We start from the raw sequence: 12,319 nt of genomic DNA on the forward strand, positions 1-12,319 counted from the left end.
CCCTTAATATTCAGAGATCCTGCATTATCAGTGCAGTGTCATGCTTTGTCACTTTCCGCTCAAAGTGGCAGAATCTGGAAACAGGCTTAAAAGTTTAAATCCATAGAAGAACTTGACATAAGTCTCTTTGTACACGTCATCTTATCTTTTAAAGAAACATAAGAACTTTGCCTTTAAAGCACTCGTTTGCTGCTTTATAATATGTGGACATAGTTTCAATTTGGATGAGACTAAGGACTGCTGAGTAATAACCAGGGCTCCTTCCGCTCAGGTCAGCATGCATGCCATCTTTGATCTCAAGTGCACTGGTAATTAGTGCCTTATTTTAATATCTTCACTAAAACAGTTCAAGCACTTAGAAACAAAGTATCAATGAACTTAACAGTTACTTTAATTCATTTTATAAATAAGCAACTGAGAATTTTGCTCCAAGTGGCTGCTAGTGTAGCCCATTCCATAAATGGCATTCTCCGAAGCATAAGGCACAATATGATATGAATGCAGCTCTTCATAATAAAGAGACTGAGAACAGCATTCCTGTACCATGAACTTCAGCCGTTTTCTTGTATCAGAATAAGCAGTCTTATAACAGGGAGCTTCTTTAAAGTATTCATAGCTCTCTTTCTCCGTCTCTAGATGTATCTTCCTCAGCAAATTGTTAATTAACACAGACCTTCTTAAGTAGGTTTCTGGGTCTTCAAGAAACCTGAGCTTCTCCAGAGAAAGTTTGAGAATGCAAGTCCTGTCCTCGGGCAATATCAGGTGCTGGAAAGCAAACATATCATTATCTATTTTTAGAAAAAAGGACACTAGAGCTTTTTGCTATTGACAAGACTCAAGAAAAAAGAAAGGAAAAAATAATGATAAGTAAACCCTTACTTTTGGAAAATACCCATGGTAATCTTGATGTAAATCTTCTTCTTCTGCATATTTCCTCTTAAAGTAGGCTACTTTCGACGTTGTTAATGTATACGGTAATACTTTTGTTGGATAATCTAAACAAAATAAAATAATGGGAGAAACATCAGATTTTATTGTGACAAAGAACATTTTATAAGTTCTCCTTATAAGAAGAAACTGTTGGTTGACTCTGGGAAAAAAATCCCACCTCCATTTACTAAGCAATATGATAAAGTCTTCAGCAGCAATTGTTTTGTGACCAAAAGGCCTGTGTGTAGGTAACTGCCACTACTCAGACCTAAAGTAAATGTTCCAGGTTGGAGAATTATATGAATTGCCTTATGTTGCTCCTCAAAAATGAATACTTACCAATATTCTATTTAATTTCATGCCATTTAATGTCAAAATATGCCCATTTAAACTCCTTAGTTTATGAAGGGAATTTAACGTTGCTAGGTGCACCTAGGTTAATCCAATTGGTATAAAACCGTTGATAACCCAATTACACTTTAAAGAAATAATCATGTGTGTCGGTAGACCCTATGACATGGTCATGCCATGGCTGTTCTCATAACACACAGCTTAATCATATGGAGAGGAGAGGCTTAAATAGCATTCTGACTGACAAACTTGAGCTTGGTATAATATCTGAACATGAAAACTTTGTTCTTTCCTTTAAAATGCTATTCATGGTTGGTGGGTTCGAGCCCCGTGTCAGGGGCTCTGCTGACAGCGCAGAGCCTGGAGCCTGCTTGAGATTCTGTGTCTCCCTCTCTCTCTTCCCTTCCCCGGCTCTAGCTCATGCGCTCTCTCTCTCTCTCTCTCACACACAAAAATAAACATTTAAAAAAATACTATTGCTATTGAGGTGTCTGCCGTGTTTAAGGAAGGACAGTAGTGTTCTGAATGCGGATTTGCAGAAAGCATTTGGTTTGAAGGGAGTTCCTACTTTGTACTGTAGGTGGTGCTCACAGCACAGAAAACAGGCAAGTTCAATCTTAAAAGCAAAGGACAAGTCGCTTCCTAGTCAAAGCGTTGAATGAACTTAGAATACAAATTGAGTCCTGGTTAGTACAGACTCATTCAAGCTCAGGAGGCTGAACCAAAATAAATGCTCGCATTTACACGTCAACTAGTTTACTTTTATTCCACACCTTCAAATACTTCTAAGTATTGAAACTATTTGATTCACAAAGTAATTTATTAATGTGTTGGTTAAATAAATTTACAGTTAAGACTTCTGATGTTTTTCTTCTAACATTTTAAATTTCAAAAATATTAAATATTAAAAATATGTTCTTCAAGAACCTGCTTCTTCGAGCTTTTCTTCCAATTTAGCAGCATCTGTATATCACTCACTGCAAGTTTGGGTGGCTGAATGGTTTTCCTAAACCAGTAGGTCAAGCTACAAAAATCACACCTAAGGCATTCCGAATTTTCACTGATACCAGTGTGGTTTGCAAACCCAGGAGAGTCTTCAAGTAGAACTGGCATGATCTGCAGGAGCTGTAACAATTTTAAAGCCCTGGTGTGTCTGACCTAAAAAGAGAGACATGAGCAATGATCACTCATAACTGAAGCCACTGGATGTGTGCAGTCTCTGGATTCAATAAGCAGAACTCAATTTATATGGAGGATTCACAGATTTCAAAAGGTTGGGGGGAAAAAAGAACAAAATGGATTGTACTGAAAACAAAGAAAGCATTACTGAATCCAGTTTCCTTAGGGGCTGGTTTTTGGTTTGGGGGTTTTTGTCTGTCTGTTTTTAGCAGACTGCATTTTCTAACATGTATTTTTAAAGCATTCCATCAAATAATTAGGTGAAGCTTTGGATTATTCTGTGATGACAATTAATTATTGTGACGGAATTCTTTTTTAACTGCTTAACTAGTTGGTGCCGCGGTGGATCTCGAGAGCACCAAAATCATCTGAAGGGCTCTTCAAAACACAGATCGCTGGGTCCCACCCCCCACAATTTCTAATTCAGGAGTTCTGCATCAGGAGCAGAGAATTTACATTTCTAACAAATTTCCAGGTGACCCTGAGCCTGCAGGTGTGGGGACCACATTTTGAAAGCAATTGTTGTACAGCAGCAAGTAGAAAAGCAGGACATCTGGCCCATCAACCGATTCTCTTATCATCCGGATGCCAAGCAATCAGCTTGATTGATTTCTGTTGGTGGCGGTGTTGCTACCACAACATCGGCTACATTGGCTTCGACGCTGTAGCATCGCAAACAAAGCCAGACTGCCTTTTAACTAAATAGTGAAGGAAGCATGAGGTCACTTTTCAACATAACTTCTGGGTTCACATTAAGAAGTATCAATGACTGTTATTAGCATTATAGCTGGACAAGTCACTTAAAAAAATAATAAGGCCCAAAGAATTATTATAGTAGGAAAGGATTGATAAAAGACTTGGAAAGAAGAAGAATGACTTTACCATAGCAGACGTTTTCATCAATTTATATTTTGCTTTTTTAATATCTGCTTATTTTATTTTCCAAAAGAATGCAATGTCTATAGCATTTACGACGAAATGAAAACCTCCGAATGAATGATACAAGGCAGAGAAGGCGGTAGCTTTGGAAAACCAAATGTCAACTAAACCAAGTGATGCTCTGGGGAAGATATTTTTAATTTATAGACCAAGACCAGAAAATTATACTAAATATCTCCAAGGTTCATTAAGATCCAGTTTGGTATTGGAGAAGTGAGCCTCAGATACAGAATGTATTGATCTGAAAACACAGTAAATTCTCAGGGGTTCAGATTTGTGTCTCAGTTCCGTGGGCAACACACTTAGCCACTTAGTTTATTGCTCTTAAAAAACACCCCCAAGGGTTGTTGAAATGCTGAAAAGCTTTCACAGCTGGTATTGGTTTGACAATTACCTCCCTGCAGGCTGTTTAGCTATTTGCAGTGTTTTTGGCATAAATGTTTTTGGAGGATGCTTTTAGCTACTTTGAGGCTAAAATATATAGCAAACATAAGTTCCGACATCTGTTTTCTTGGCTGGATTGAAACTCAAAAAATTTGGAGCTGGAAACTTATTGACTACCTGCTTCAGCCTCCAAAGTTTACAGATGAGGAAACTGTGGCTCAGAAGGGTTCCGTGATTTATAATCAGTTACGTAGCTATGAGTTTGGGTTTTGAAGTCAGGTTGAAGTGGGTTTGAATTCAAGGTCTGCTGTTCCTTAGTTGTGTGGCCTTGAGAATATCACATAAACATGTTACAAGTCTCATTTGTAAAGTGGGGATAGAAATATCACTGGCTGATAGGATTGTTGAAATAATTCATGGCAGGGGACTGGCACTGTGCCAAGCACATAGTAAGCACTCAATCAAATGTGAGCTCTTTTTAGTGCCAATAGGCACAGACCTAGCCCACAGACACAAATCCCAGCCTGCCCTCCTAGCTCTGACCCTAAGACTCTTTTCTACTGCCCTTCCTCCCAGAAATATTACATTGTAATTGGAGAGTTAAAAGACTACAAAAGAATATTTCAAATGATCAAGTAAAAAAAAAAATACGGTTCAGGTGCTATGATGACCCCAAGAAAATGTTTCTGAATTACTTGCCACTGGTCATACATTTGGGGTAAAAGAAATGTACATTGTTTCTGAAACATCCGGGGAGTCATTTGGAGAATTTAAGTTACTCTAGATATCCAAAGAAATTTGCCTATTATGATCCAGCAAACATGTGTAAATCTGTTGATATCATTCTCCCATAACTCAAAAGCCAAACTCAACCCCGAGAATTGAGCTAGACAGGAAAAAAGTGAAATGATTTTCTGTGTTCATTTTCACTGTCTTGAGTTCTGAGAATTGCATAGAAATTATAAAACTGAATTAGGCCGCACCTAAATTTATCTGGAAAGGTAAAATGGTTAATGCTGGTTTGAACACTCACACATAAAATGCCTGTGTCCAGCTCAACGTATTTCACAGTGTAAGACTTCAGGAAGCAACACATTAGAAGTTAGGGAATAGAATGACCGCCCCTGTCATTAGGGTTCCAGCAGCACAATTTATACACATTTTAAAAATAAATGTTTCAAATGTAATTACAAACGATTGCTCACGCACTCCTCCAATTGTTTTGCCCCTGCCTCCAGACATCTGAAATCCTATTATTGCACAAGTGATTTCATTAGGTACACAGCCGAGGGGCAGTACATTAAGGAAAGATCATCAACAAATTAATTTACAAACACTTTGAGAGAAGAGACAATAATAAAAGAAGAAGGCCCTGTCAAGGCGATCCATTCTTTGTCTGAGCCTGCATTCTCTTCCCCACACCCCTTGATCAATAAACTGCAAGAACTGAGCCGAGATCCTCCTATTACATGTGCCTCTGTAGCCACAGACAAAAGAACAGTCTGATCAATGGGGAGAGTAAGGTGGGTCTAGCCTCCCATCGACAGCTAACTTGTGTTGTGGACAAATCAGGGCCCTGACTTCCAGTCCCTCATTGCTTTCCCTTTGCATGGCGTTGGCCTGACGTGAGCCTTAGGAAGTACAGGTCCCTACCTAACTACATAATGCTTTGCTAGTCACAACGCCAGAACACTTCCTTCCTTAAAGGCGACAACCACTTTTGTTTAGACAGAGCTGTATCATCTGTCACTGTTAGCTGCGTTCTTCAGTCTTGCTACATGGCTTAAAATACTTTGACAGGATTCAAATCCAGACTCTACAATTTATTTGCTTGGTGACTTCAGGCAAAGTATTTAACCTCAAAGAGCCTGAGTTTCCTCAGCAATTAAATGGAGGAACAATATCAAACTCACTGAGTTGTATGTGAATTAAGGGAGATGATATTTTAAAAGCACTTACTCACCCAGTGCTTGTCACATTTTCACACATTTTCTACTCAATAAATTTTAGGTGTTGTGAGTGTAGTGATCTCATTTTTGAAATCATAAATATGTGTCCTATTAAGTAGTACTGTTACAGCAGGACGATTGTCCTTTTGTGTTCAGCATAGCAGCAGGGAACATTCACAAGTGCGCTCAAGAAGGTGGATGAAAGCAACATTCAAGGCTGCAATACTGCTTCTTTTGTAGACCTTGAGTTTTGTGATAGCAATTTTCCATCAGTTTTATCCCTTATAACCCCTTGCCTGGCACACTTCTAGGTAATATATTCTATGGAGCAGAACTCAGTGGCAGTTTTTAGCTCCAAATCAATGGAACAATCTGTTTCTACAGACTTATCATCCACTCCAAGCACAAGATTGACTTTGCTGGCAGCTTAGAATTACCAACAAGTTGTAGCTCCTGGCAAAGTTTCTTAGGAACTTCCAGGGATACCGACAAGAAAGAGAAGTCAGGAAGAGAAGTTTCCTAAGACCAGAAGCACTGTCTGGGACTGGATTCCATAGCCCTTGGGATAGCCCCAAGTGTATACATAAAATAATAAATAAAATACCACCCTTCCATAGCCTATCTTGGTCCACAGCTGATGGCCTCCGAACCAAAGAGAACATTATTAAATAGGATCTGACCAGCCATGTACTCATGAAGTTACCTTAGTTGCTGCACCAAAGCCTAACTTCTGCCATGATCTGGCCCTATTAATGACAGATACCAAGAGCAGTACATTTCCTGGGCAAATTTTGTGTTTACCACCCCTCAGAAGTGCATTCCTTATTTTAATTTTTTAATGTTTATTTATTTTTGAGACAGAGAGACAGAGAATGAGCATGGGAGGAACAGAGAAAGGGAGACACAGACTCTGAAGCAGGCTCCAGGCTCTGAGCTGTCAGCACAGAGCCCGACACAGGGCTCAAACCCACTAACCGCAAGATCGTGACCTGAGCCAAAGTCAGGTACTTAACTGACTGAGTCACCCAGGCCCCCTCCATTCCTTATTTTAAAGGATTATACTCCCTTTCACTACACCTTTCACCTTGGAAAGTGGGAATGAATCAGGAAGAAAATTGGCAAAGCATTCACACTGCTAGATATAGATTCCAAGAAATATTTTACTAATGTGATGTCTTGGGAGATGTTATAACTTCCTTAGATACCCAGGTCTATTGCTCAAAGAGGATGGCTTTTCAATCCCTTGTATTTGGACTGCAGAGATCTTCTGAAAATATACTTAATCTATATCACTCCCATTGTCTTCCACTTTGATACTATCATCAGGTTTGAGTAGATGGCCAAAAACATTTAGCCAGGTACCCCAGAAGGGTTGTAGAAAACCATATGATGGACTAATCATTAACTCTACTCATTAAGAATATAAGACAATTTGCCCCAGGGTTGAGTGATTCTCTGCCTTCACTAGTATTGCCCGATTTGTGTCACCACCCAGAGTTGCTCTAGTGGTGAAATGTCCCTCATTCACAGGTTCCCTTTCCTCTAAAGATTTTGATGCTTCATTAAATTGCATTGTGTTCAACCCCAGCACTCTGCTTGAGTTAAAAGCTGGTTTTATGCCCCACATCGGGTATGGAGAGACAAGCCATGGAGCAGTAAAGCAAGTACCACATGCAAGACAGGACTGACACTTTGCAACATCCCCAACTTTTCTTGACGTTTGTGGTCCATGCTCCCTTTTACTAATCATTTTAAAAAGAATTCATACAGGGGATTTCCCAGCTTCAAATGTGTCCCTCCTCCCTCTGAAGCATCTCTGATATTTAGAAGACTCTGGTATCTCGACCTGTCAAGAAGACTTTTTGCTGCACAGGATAAGATGAAAAAAGGCTTTTTAAAAAATTCTAACTACAAAGCTATATCATAATACTGAACATAACACTCACAAGCCCTTAGTGCTTTTTATTAATATCCCTGTACAACCCCCACTGAGAAATATTGCCGTAAACTAGATGACTCTGTTATTAGACTGTTAACATAAATGTAATCAGGAAATACTAAAAAAAAACTTGTGTTAGGGGAAACATTAATGTAATGTATTGACACTAGCTAAACAGACAACTTCTTAGAAAGGTTGGGGGTGGGGAGTTGACAAGGAGCTCCTCCCCCCAAAATGGAAGGTGCACTTACTTCTTCACCAGTTTTAGTGGTGAATGTCTATGGTCAGTTTACCCCTCTGCATCTGAAATCATTATTTTATTTCAACTTTCCCTAGGTTTCTGAAGCATGTTGCTTTGACAAATAGAGCAATCCAAGCTGGTTATGCCTCAGCTTTAGAGCTATCGTAAGGGTGTTGGTGTTTTGACAGCTAACGCCAGCTGGCATGAGTCCTCAGTGAAGAGCCCAGGGCTTTGGCATCTTGATCAAACCTTTCAACATTTTTCCATGTTTCAAAGCATCTTCTAAATCCCAGGAAAGCAACATGGCATAAAATTAAACATGGAATGTTCATAGAAACAAACACTTTCAAATAGAATATATGAGGAAAAACTGAAATTAGAATGTGGTTTCAGTTTTAACCTGCTTGATCTCATGTTGATCTAAACCTTATGGCCCAAATGAAACCCCTCCCCTTTTTATAACTCACAATACGTACAAGTACAGTCGGAGTTCCCATTGACAAGAGTGACTAGATCCGGAAGTACAAAGTGGTGGATTTTTTTTATTACACTCTTCCTTAGGATCTCCCAATATCTCTAGAATTAAACACTTCTATTATGATGCCATTTCATTCAGTTTTATTTATTTAAAGCTAATTGCCATGATAAATTTTTCTGATGAATGACTTTAAACAGATATGCTCATCAAAAGTGTACTGTATATATTCTGCACATTATACATTCAGGATAGAATCAAAATTAAAATTTAAGAACCCTTTTCACTTGACCTTCTTGACTGCAATAGTGGTCTCAATGAAAGGGCAGACCTTTTCATGTAAATTAAAGGGCAGTGAATGATTTTAAACTCCTATGCATATTACATAAGAGACAGGCTGTGTATAAATTTCTAATGCACAAGATTAAAGCATATGCATGAACCAATACTTGTGGCTTATTCAAACTTTCCTCAGATTGATAGCATGGCTAGAATTCTACATACATCTCATGGCAGATGACAGTAAGTCTTATAGGTCTCCTTGGATTTGTTTCCTATCAAAAAATATAGTAATTATAACGGAGAAAGGAAAAAGGGGTGGTGGTGCTAAATCAAATACAGCGTTAGTGGTCATCTTTAATGCTTAAAGATATCTTTAATAAACTAAAGTTATCTCAATAAGTGACTACGGATACCTGTACTTTTAAATTCTCACGATAATCATAAAAACCATACAATTAGACCAGAATAAATTTTCAAATGGATTTGTAAAGAAAACTTCTCAGTCATTTACTTTTACAAAGAGAGGTAAAGTGAAGGAAGAAACACAGCATACTATATTTTCATGAATTTAATTGCAATTCATCAGGCTGGTTACCTACAGGAACGACATGGATAGCTCAGTACACATGAAAGTTAAACGCAGCACTGGAGAGCTGAGCACTCATTAAACGACTTGTGTTCTGACTTGAAAATTTGGTTTCAGACACTTAACACTCATAAGTTTCTGTTATCATGACCTTAATGCAAATTAAGTTTTTAAAAATCACCAAGATCTCCTTTTGCGACTTGGAGACTTCTCTTCATTTCCGTCATTCAGACATGCACCAGTTTGCTCACAGGGCTTCCGCTTGACATGCTCCCCAAGGCAGGCTACCTAATTTGGCCCACCCTATTCACATGGGTCTTAGAGAGGAAAATCTGCCAGCTCACAAATGTCCTCTCTACAGAAAACCTCTATTGACTTCTACCCAGCAACCATCTATATAAACAACCCCTTATATTGATCTTGTAAGTTATGGTAATGCTACATTAGCATTTATTTCTCTGGATACATATTTAAACAGTAATTTCTTTTAAGCTAGTGAGTGATTACCTGGTAAAGCTGAATCAGTCTGAAGAGTGTATTTCTAGGACAGCTGCAGAATATCTGGTGAGAGTTCCCCTTTGCACAGCGAGCATTTCTCACAGCCTCAGGCTCATGAATGGCAACCTGAGATTTTGAAACACAGAGACAGATGCAAAATAACATCGGAAGAGTCAGGACTGCACCGACTTGAATTGGTTATCCAATCATAAAAATGCTTACAGTAGGAGCACACTATGAAAGATATTCAAGGTGGAGCTCTTCGGAACCAGATGGATTAAATAGATTAACCTTCAAGCACACACCCTTACTTTAGTGTTCTCCAGATTTAATTTTAAACATAAGGAGTCTTAACTATTCCTAAGAAATTTGGGAAAAAGTGAATAACTGTTTTCACCAATTATTTACTGGGAGATTATTTGGGGGATGTTATCACAGGGTTGATTTTTTTAAGTCAGGACCAGATATACTTAATTTGTTTTTAAATGCCAGATTTCATATAATTTCAAGATACATTCTCTCTGAAGTTACAATCCATCAGCTAACTCAAAACGGTAACTCAATCATTCTCTGTACTACACACTATTTTTCACAAAATTTGAAATAGCCAAGTGGTACTTTTTCTTTGGAGATAGTTTTTCTTTAAAGGGCCATGTTTAACTGCACCTTTTCTACATGGATGTATGCTTACAGATCTCATCATCTTCTATATTTAGAGAGATGAGCTTTCCAAAGGAAGATAGGCAGCCAATGAGGAGGATCCCATCAAAAGAGAGGTGAGTTACTATGGTTACTTTTCAGGAGATTGAGTAACAGTGAAAGGCTGCTCCCAGCCAAATGGACCCTTTCCAGAGCAGGACCTAAAAAGATTGTTGCTCTCCAAACGTGTTGATTCTATTAGTCCAGACTGCACGATGTCATTTTAGCCCTAACTGCAGGCTTTCCTATGGGTGCTTTCTGCTAGCTCTCCTCGCCAGACAGACACCGGCAGCGAAGTCAAAGGAAAAACAGGGAGAGCTGAAAACTTCCGAACACAAACCTAGCATCCACTGTCAGGGGACTCCTCAAGAACCAATTTCATGATTTTTAAAATACGAAGCCAGGTTATTTGGGACCACCATACGGCCGCTTTTCATTGACCGGGAGTGGAGTAGGATCCCAGAACAGTCCCTATCCTCACCCTCAGTGAAACGGGTCTTTCTTTTCTGAGCCTCAGAGAAAGGCACATTGCTGGATGAGTCCGGACATACCTTGTGAGCTGGGTCCACTGACCAGGAGATGGGCGCATGCACCTGTTTCGTAGAGGCGCGGGGTTCGGTGCTCCCTCCCGCTTTTGTGGCGCTGTCACTCTTCACTCTGGCGCTGACAGCAGCGGCGGCGCGACAGCGACAGCGGCAGCAGCGGCAACTGCAGCTCGGCGGGCAGCCCTGGCTCCTGCAGGTCCGTCCCTCCAGTCTCTGAAGCGCCTCTCGTCTCTCGCTGCGGGTTCGGAACGCAAGGCGGGCGCGCAGCTGTTCTGCGCTCGTATTGGACCAGAGGGAGCAGATGTTACCCGGTTGCTAGGAGCGTTGCTAGGAGGCGATGACGCCCCTCCACAGCTCAGGAGCAACTTTCCTGTAGGTCGGATGCGCTGGCGGGGGCTGCTGGGAGCTAGGTTTGAGAACAGGAACGATGAAGCCCAGCGAACAAAGAGCCCCAAACAGGGGGCGGGGGGCTCTCCTTGCCCTTGTTGGGTCCTGGAAAGCTGGGGAGCTGCGGGTGGGCGAGAGCCGCGGCTCTGCGCGCGGGCCTTCGGGCCCTGTTCCCCTGGGCCTGGGCAGGTGATGAGGGCCGTTCTTGCCCAGGCAGGTCACTTGGTGCAGGCTGTATGTAGCTGGGTGTCCCCTGGAGTGATCAGGTTTGGGAATGGGAGTGGGGCGGCACTTTTGGTGGCTGAGGAAGTTGATGCCTTTTACATACCGAGACCCACTGGGATGCTCTGCACCTTGGAGCAGGACCATGCATGGCAATGGGAGAGATGGAGGAGAGAGTGTATGGCCCAGGTGAGGCGTGTGGGATGGGGACTATAGGAACTTCTGCCTTCTGGAGGTCTCCTCCCCAGTGTGTTTCAGTTTGTAACTTCAGGTTTGAACAGTTGATAGATTTTGAATCTAATCCATGAAAATCAGACCAGACTCTCATTCCTTTTAGCACTGACTATGACTGCCTACTGGTATGCTGCCAAATATTTCAGAAAAAAATGACCCTGCGGTCTCAGATACTCCCTTTATGGAGTTAGAAAGTCTTCATTTTGATCCAATGGCTAATTAAACCCTCAGGCTAATATGTAAGCATCTTTAAAAATATACAAAAGAGGGGCACCTGCGTGGTTCAGCCGGTTAAGCCTCTGACTTCGGCTCAGGTCAGATCTCACATTCGTGGGTTCGAGCCCGCATCAGGCTCTGTGCTGACCGCTAGCTCAGAGCCCGGAGCCTGCTTCGGGTTCTGTGTCTCCTTCTCTCTCTGCCCCTCCCCCTCTCATGCTCTGTCTCTCTCTGTATCAAAAATAAATAAAACATTAAAAAGA

At 40.8% G+C, this 12,319-nt stretch overlaps 1 long non-coding RNA gene across 1 annotated transcript; it reads right to left on the reverse strand.

Annotated features, from left to right (window-relative positions):
- Positions 1-369: 369 nt before the first annotated feature.
- Positions 370-11,237, reverse strand: LOC115302820. The gene is made up of 4 exons (XR_003913647.1): positions 11,004-11,237; positions 9,763-9,879; positions 880-995; positions 370-765 (listed from the first exon to the last, which is right to left on the reverse strand). It is a non-coding gene; the product is annotated as an uncharacterized LOC115302820 (long non-coding RNA).
- Positions 11,238-12,319: the final 1,082 nt, after the last annotated feature.

Source organism: Suricata suricatta, chromosome 9 (genome assembly GCF_006229205.1).
Source record: "Suricata suricatta isolate VVHF042 chromosome 9, meerkat_22Aug2017_6uvM2_HiC, whole genome shotgun sequence".
NCBI classification, from domain to species: Eukaryota; Metazoa; Chordata; class Mammalia; order Carnivora; family Herpestidae; genus Suricata; species Suricata suricatta.